This window comes from Marmota flaviventris, chromosome 6 (genome assembly GCF_047511675.1).
Source record: "Marmota flaviventris isolate mMarFla1 chromosome 6, mMarFla1.hap1, whole genome shotgun sequence".
NCBI classification, from domain to species: Eukaryota; Metazoa; Chordata; class Mammalia; order Rodentia; family Sciuridae; genus Marmota; species Marmota flaviventris.
Window position 1 is genome coordinate 148,480,303 of NC_092503.1, and position 8,914 is coordinate 148,489,216.

The window sequence follows — 8,914 nt, forward strand, 5'->3', positions numbered from 1 at the left end:
GTTTAAATAGCATCCAAAAGAGTAAAATAATCAGGAAAAATCTAATTAGGAGACAGATGATGTGTGTGATACAAACAACAAAATATTGCCATGAAAGCTCAAAGCGAGACAAATAAATGGAAAACCAACCCATGTTCGTGAATTATAAGTGTTAATATTATTAAGACGTCCAGCCAGGCATGGTGGTGTGCTCCTGTAATTCCAGCAACTTGGGAGGCTTGGGCAGGGAAGCACAATTTTGAGGCCAGCTTCAGCAACTTAGCAAGACCCTAAGCAATGTAGTAAGACCCTGTCTCAGAATAAGAAATAAAAAGGGCTGGGGATGGGGCTCAGTGGTAAAGTTCTCCTGGGTTCAATTCCCAATACCACATTTGAAAAAAAAAAAAAGTCAATATTACCCAAAGTGATCTACAGATTTAATGGAATCCCTATCAAAATAAATCCCAGCGACTTATTTTTTTTCCCCCAGAAACAGAAAACTCCAACCTAGAATTCATGTAGGACCTCAGGGGACCATGAGTAGCAAAAACAATCTTGGAAAAAAAAGAATAGAGTAGAAGATTCACACTGTCTGATTTCAAAACGTATTCCAAGGCTCTAATAGTAAAAATGGTGTGTTGTGGCATACAGGCGTAGCAGCAGAGTAAAACAGAGAACTCAGAAGTAAACTTTGCATCCACGGTTAAATGAGTCTCAGTAAGGAGCCTAGACCATTCCACAGGGCAAGAACAGTGGATATTAAAATAACCACACACACACACACACACACACACACACACACACACACACGGAAGAATGGAGTTAGACCTTATGTTACACCATATAAAAAAACTAACTCAAAATAGATCAAAGACCATCGTGCAAGATCTAAAACTATAAAACTCTTAGAAGAAACAACCTCCAGAAATCAGACTTGGCAATGATCTCTTGGATATAACGCCAAAGACACAGGCAGCAAGAAAAGAAAATAGACAAATTGAACTTCACTGAAATTAACTATTTTGCATCATAGGACATGATCAACAGAGTAAAAAAAAAAAATGTAACCCACAGAATGGAAGAAAAGATTTTCAAATCATTTATATGATGATGGATTTTAAAATACCCAAAACATAGAGAGAACTCCTAAATCTCAACAACTACAAAAAAACAAACAACCCTAATCCAAAATGGGCAAAGGGCTGGAACAGAAGTTTCTCCAAAGATACACCAACAGTCCTGTTTTCATGTGCTCATTAGTATGTGAAAAGGGTTTAAAATCACTAGTCATTAGGCAAATGCTAACCAAAAACCACACACCCATGAGAAAGTGTACTGTTTAGCCAGGCACGGTGGCACGCGCCTGTAATCCCAGCAGCTCCGGAAGCTGAGGCAGGAGGATCACAAATTCAAAGCCAGCCTCAGCAAAAGTGAGACGCTAAGTAACTCCGTGAGACCCTGTCTCTAAATAAAATACAAAATAGGACTGGGGATGTGGCTCAGTGGTTGAGCGTCCCTGAGTTCAATCCCCAGCATCCCAAAGGCAAGAACGACTATGGTTTAAAAAAATAAATAGAAAATTACAAGTGTTGATGAGAATGTGGAGAAATTAGAACTTTAATGCATTGTATAATACATATTTAAATGGAATACACACACATATACAGAATGGTAGCATAATTAATATATACAAATAATATAATATACATAGAATATAGGTATATGGAATAAATTCAGCTGTAAGGAGAGAAACTCTAATACATAAAGCAACATGGGTGAACCTGGAGGACATTATGCTAAGTGAAATAAGCCAGTCTCACACACACACACACACACACAAAGATACTGGAGGAATCCACTTATATGAGAGCCCTACAGCAGTCGAATTCTTGAAAATAAGTCAAATAGCTTGGTAGTTGCCAGCACTAAGGGAAGAAGACCTGTTGTTCAGTGGGGATAGTTTCAGGGGTTCAGTGGGGAAAATAATCTGGAGTTGGCCACACACAACAATGTGAATACATGTAACACTACCAGTCCACACATTTTTAAAAAACGGTAAATTTAATGTTATGTATATTTTACCACAATTACAAAAAAATTAAAGCTGTCTGCCTTGCTATATTGGATTCAGGGTAATGGTAATGAATTTTGCTGCATCCTAAGACACTTACTACAGGTTGGACATCACTTATCCAAAATGCTTGGGACCAGAGTGTTTTGGATTTCAGATTTTGTTCAGATTTGGGGAACATTTGGATATACATAATGAGATATCTCAGTGATGGTACCCAAATCTAAACATGAAATTCACTTATGGTTCGTATGCACCATATACCTGAAGGTAATTCTATACAATCATTTTAGTTCACCTGCCTGTGAGCCATTACATGAGGTCAGGAGTGGAATTTTTCACCTGAGGTATCATATGATACTCCAAAAGTTTCTGATTTGGGAGCATTTTGGATTTTCAGATTAGGGATGCTCAACCTGACTAAGCATGTCACTTCCCTAAGCCACAACAGCTCCCTTATATTTTTATCAACTGGACTGAATCCAACTCTGAATTTCAACCCCTTCTACAATTCGTCTCATCTTCTTACTGGTCCCCATTGGTGCATGTGTTGCGGGCCAATCAACATTTCGTTCCTGCAGCCCTCCGATCACCTGTAACATCCTCCTTCTAACCCCTTCAACCTCTTTCCACATACTTCTTTCCTGGCTCCTGCCCCCACCTTCTGCATACCCCTCTTCCGGTTCTCTGAAATTCAAATGTGCTATTGTCTGAACACCGCAATTTAGCGCAGTCTTCATTGAACAAGCATTGGCTCAGCTCTTTTTATTTGCAGAGCATGGGGCTAGCGTCTAGATGAGAGCCACCAGATATCGCTCTCCAGTTGACTTACTCATCAATCTTGCCTGGACGACCAGATGGTCAGTTTCTTAAGGATGAGACCATGCATATCTTTCCATGCCTCTGCACAAGAAACCATGCCAGGGCCAATATGAAGGGTTCATTGGTTTTCACTGCAAATTTAGCAACAGAGCACATATAGGAACAAAAGGACTTTAAAGTGTTAGAATTCGAACAAAAGTTCAAGAGTCTGAGCATAAGCATTTATTTGTACAAAACTCTCCTGGGTTCTCAAAAAAAAAAAAATCTTAAAGTAGATAAAATAAGGGGCAGGGGCATGGGATCAAGAGAGGTGCTTCGGAGTTTATCATATTTCATTTGCATCTCCTCTGTAAGCAGAATGATGACCGTTTGGCAAAGGGAGAGTGTGGAGATAGAAAAGATGGGCTGAGAATTGGTCCTCGCAGTTTAGATCACCGTCCATCAGCTTAACCTCTGGCAACGGTAACCAGACATGCTGCTGTCAATCCAACCACCCACCCAGCAGCTCACAAGTGCATCTTCACACGTCAAAACGAGCCACGCCCCAGAGCTGATGGGCTTCGGCAGAACCTGAGGTTTCCTAGGACAGCAGTCCCCTCTCGGTGCCAGTAAGTTCATGCATTAAGTAGAGTCTGAGTAAATAGAATTACATGTGATTTAAGATTTCTTTTTTCAGAAGGAACCAACTCATGAAAATTTCATAGAAAGGAAATCGAAAATCAAGGGCAGGATGTAAAAATGTGAAGAATCAGAGAAGCAAAATGTGTTAAGTGGGAACTTCCTGAAGGGTTTTTACCGTCTCTGGTTACACAGCCTACTTATCGCCAAAATGGAAACTAATAAGCTCTGTTTTCCTTAGCAGATCTCCTGAACGGAGGAGCCAAGACAGCAGCGCTCAGCAGCGCTCAGCTTGCCCCTTCTGGAAGTTGGGATAGGCACACCTATCCCTCTCCAACCCACCTCAAAGCACAGCTGGTACTGGATCCAGCCCAAAGGGTCTGGCAACAACCAAAGGTGTTGACCACAGCAATGAAAGGGCTACTTAGCCCCAATGCTGCACCCAGAGGTGCTGCTGCCCTGCTTCCGTTTGTCCAACACCATGCCAGGTCAGTCCCTTCAAATGAGCCCTTTATGTCCCCAGGAAAGGGGCAGGCCAGGCCCAGGTGGGAAGTGGCCCATATTCAGGCATCCACAATCCATCGTGCCAAAGGGAAATATTTAACAGACAACGAACCCAGGCACAGCCAGAAGGCAGGCAGCAGAGGGTGTGCCCAGCCACCTAAGGGACCTTAACTGTCCTTCTCTGTCATTCTTCCTTCAAGTCCTGCCTGCACACTCCAGCTCCAAGAGGCCAAGAGGGTCAGCAGGGACCTCAGAGCTGCTGGAAAGCAAATGATCTGAATTTGAAAGACAGATGAGGCTGTTTTCCAAAGCCAGCCTCCTTGGCTTCTGTTAATCTCCCAGGATGAGGGAGGGGAGGGGAAAACACAGAATGTACATTGGGGTTGCACTTCCTTAAGATCAGTAAACTTCATCCTTGATGATTCCTTCCACATCAAAGAATGTTCCACGAGGGCTGTGTAGTAGCATTTGCATTTAATTTCCTTTGATGGGGAAAACACGATGACAAAGGCTACTATAAATTATATAACTCCTTGGTGTCAAGAGTGTATCGTTTCGCAGCAGCCTCTGTAGATGTTTGAAAAACCTACGCAGGAGGCATTGTTCATTCACAGCCCACCACCCAGCCAAGGCCTCCACTGTCCCCTGTGCCCCTGTAAGGATTTGACATCACAGGTCATCCTAGGGCCAGGGCTAAGCAATTACAGAGCCGGTTCTCAGAAGGAATGGAATATTACCTCACCTGTAATCCATCTCCACCTGTCGCCTCCACCTCTGGTCCTCCAAGAAGAAGCCACAGTAGAGCCGACACCAGAGTACGAGGGTTGGAGGCGATTGTCCCAAACACTATGGGTTTCCCAGACCCACCCGGGGACTGATGGCTGGAAGTCCCAGGAGACAGAAAGGTTTTGGTTTTCCATGTCACCTTCTCAAGAACAGTGACCAACCAAAGCCTAGGGTTTTCCATTTGTAAAGCTAGGAACTACATGTATTTGTTTTTTTATTTTTATTAATTAATTTGGGATCCGTTCGGTTCATTGAAAAAGCTAAAGCCTTAGATGGATTTTAAGAACCCGCAAAGAATAAACCAGGGAGAAAAAAAGCCCTTTTCTTTTCTCTAGAAGGAAGCAATCTTTTTGACATCCATTCATGCCAAATGTTAGTTATTGAAATGAAACTGTCAACAATGCAGGTTTCTGGCCGGGCACGGTGGCGCACACCTGGGGAGGCTGAGGCAGGAAGATCGCGAGTTCAAAGCCAGCTTCAGCAAAAGTGAGGCCCTAAGCAACTCATTGAGATCTGCCTGTAAATAAAATACAAAATAGGGCTGGGGATGTGGCTCAGTGGTCAAGTGCCGCTGAGTTCAATCTCGGGTACCAAAAAAAAAAAAAGAAAGAAAGAAAAGAAAAAAATGCAGGTTTTGGTCCAGTTGTAAGCAGGCAAGCGATTAGTATTTAAAGAATGAGTGAGGGCTGGGCTGTGGCTCAGTGGTAGATGCTCCCATAACACCCATGAGGCCCGGGGTTCGATCCTCAGCACCACATAAAAATAAAATAAAGGTATTGTGTCCACCTACAACTTAAAAAGTTTTTTTAAAAAAAATGAATGAGAAAGAAAAATGTCCTCATGGCCACCACCTCATGACAGCTTGGGGACGTCACACTTCCTCACACGGGTCCTGTGACTCCCTGCGTTGGGAATGCTGAGGCCTCTGGACAGATCTGGTCCAGAGGCCGGGGGCGGGGACCAGCCTAGGCTCCCTCCCCATCCTTCACCCAGGCAGGTCCCAAAGCCCTTGTCCAGCGGGGCTGATTGATGGCCTGCAGTGGCCTCCTTTGACGCCAGGGTGAGGCCCAGCAGCTGTTTAACAGCCCTGCGAGTGACCCTGGTCAGCACTTTCAAGGCAGGAAGCGCAGAAGAATAGAGTGTCCACTTAAAGCCACCACAAAGGCAGTGGGGGTGGGGGACTTCCTCCCATCGTCACCGGGCCAGCGGCTGGACGCTCTAATTGCACACACCAGTGAGGGGCCCACGGGAAGCGTGGGGAAGGGGCATGAAAGGGGCGAAATGGCCCTGGACCGCTCCAGCCGGCCCCTCCTCACCCGGGCAGACCATGGAACCTGCAGCGCCTCCCACTCACGCCCTGCAGCATACAATCGCCGGCCAGGCAACAGCACCCATCTGGGAGGGCTTTGGTTTCAGGAGCCGTCCTGCGTCACCTGGTGTCTCTCCAGAGGCACAGTCAACGTGTGCCCAGTTCCCTCGTCCATCTGCTGTGTGTTGCCTGTGGGTCATCTGCTTCCCTGGCCTTGTGCAGCTGAGTCTCTTCCCAGGTCCTGCTGCGAGGATCCACCGCTATGGTCTAGGTAAGTGTCCCCCAAAGGACACTTACCTAGATCGAGTGGGAGACTCGACCCTGCACCTGTGGCACTACTGAAAAATAGTGTGACCTTTAGGGAGCAAGGCCTAGTGAGAGGAAGTCAGCTCACCGGGGCAGGCTTGAAGGGGACATTGGGATCCTGGCCCCTCCTGTCTCTCTCTCTGCTTTCTGGATGCCATGAGATGAACACCTTCCTCTGTCATGCACTCCGGCCATGATGTGCTGATTCACCACAGTCACCGAAGCAACAGGCCAACCTACCATGGGCTGAAACCTGCAAAACTGAACCAAAATAAACCTTTTTTTCTTTTAAGTTGGTTAGCTCAGGTATTTTGTTACAGTAATGGAAAACTGACTGACACACCTTCCCAGCCCATGACTCGCTCCTGTGCGTCACTATTGAAAGAAGGAAAAAAGGAAACCAGATTCAAGTAGACTCTCCCGGCCTTCACGATGGACGGATGCCTGATTCAGTGACGTTTTGGTAAACATATTTTGCTTCTCCTCCATCCACCCTCCTGTTCCTTAGGCTACTCCTGGACCTTGGGCCTTTTCCCAGTGTGATTTAAGAAAATCATGTAACATCCCGGCCTATCGAGTGCTATGCTTTCTGACTGCAGAGGCATATGGAGGTAACTCCACCTTTTTTTAAGACCTAAAGCCTATACACTTTTAAATGCAAAACGAATACAAAATCGTGAACACAAATTAGATGTGGGAAGTTGAGAGAGGTCTGAACAAGCGAAGGGCCTCCATGCTTATAAGTCATTAGCTTCCTGATAAATCTGCTTAGGGGCCTAAGGATATGTATGAAAGCTCTTCTCCAGGAGTTTGGCCTTCCTGACCTGGAGCCAAGTTCACTGAGCAAACACAAAACCCCTAAGTCCCAGGAAAGCTCTCCCACTGTAATCGGAGTCAGGAGGAACCACCTCTTTGCTCCTCCGCCCACCTAAATGCTGCACAAATGGATGTCGATATCTCTTAAGGCAGAGCCGGGGATTGCCATCCTAAGAAAGCTATAATGGGCCCACGTTTTCCTGGTTTGCCAATGAGCCCAGCCCTGCTGGCGGGCATTTGGCTGGAGCGGGGAGCTTACCCCTGAGCCACCCACCAAAGCAGGCAGGGGCAAGCATGGACCCAGGGCCCACAGGGTGCTGCCCAAACTAGGAACCATGAAAGAAAAGCAGAAGTAGGAGTCAGCCCTTTCCTCCGTGTGGGAGCTAAAACTCTTGACCGAGAGACCTTGGAACTTTGTGACCCTAGGTTACACCACATTGTATTGCAATAACTCAGGCAGGGACAGGGGCTTAGGCCATAAAAGACTTCAGGGCCTGGTGTTGAAACAGTGTGATGAGCGCGAGTCAGGGGGTCATCTGGACTTGGGTTGCTTCTCCCGTGCAATGGAGCTGCGCAAACCAGCATCTCCTCACATCCTGTGAAGTCACAAAATGTCCATCTGGGGACTCACTGTTTGTTTGAGCCATTCCATTCCTTCTCCAGTCGAGTTGGGACCTCGCTTGTCCCAACCTCCCACTGCCTCTGTCTCTGTCCCCTTCTGGCTCCGTCAAGGCTGCTCTCTGATCAAACTGCAGACTGCGGTGTGGTAACCAAATGGGAAAACAGGCTTCAGTGCACCGACTTCCAAAACAGGCACCTTGAGACAGGACAGAGCAGGGAGAGAAAGACCAAGAACCCGTCTTCTTTTGGAAACTTGTCCTGTTTCCCATAGTTTCATGATTGCTATGGCCAAAAAAAAAAAAAAAGTAAAAGAGTCAACACTAAAAAGGTGAGTGTCTCGGATGAGAGGAGGACCCCAGAACTCCTCGAGGACTGATAATATCTATTGAGCCAGACAGGCCAGCCCTGGGGAGGCCAGGACAGCAAGGGAAGATGGCCAGGCAGGATGGACCGGGCATCTCTCTCCAGAAATACACTAAACATGGTTGTTTCCCATGCTGGGGGCCAACCCCGCGTGGCCCTCAGGGGCCTAGCTGTCCTTGAGCCTGTCCCATGAGTCATTAAGAAAGCCGCTGAGCTCCCATCCGTCTTGGCTGCTAGACTCCTGAAGGCTGCCTCCCTCACCCCAGCCCATCTGCCAGCCCTGGTGTATCTCGCCATCTCCTTTTTCTCTTCCCCTCACCTCCGAATGCTCCTCCTGCCCTGCGACACCAGGGGACTGTGCTTTTCCTTTCCCACAGCCAGGGACGTGTCAAACTCTCCCCACCCCACGCTGCTCTTGGAGATATTCCCCTGCTTGGGGGCTCTGTTCTCAGGCTCCTTCTAGCACATTCTCTAGCTCTCCTTCCTCTCATCCCCACCCACCTGCTTCAAATAATGCAATCCTTACAGAGGATGCTTCTTGGGGTGCTTAAGAAACGACATGGGGCGTGACCCTGACCTGAGCCCCTCGTGACCGACGTACAAATCCGATTTCATGGGTTAGTATTAGGTGGAGCCAGGCAAAATGGCTGTTATTCAACCATGTTGACATCCAAAAAGAATGACAACTTCGTGAACTTCAATCTAATGAAAGAACCTGG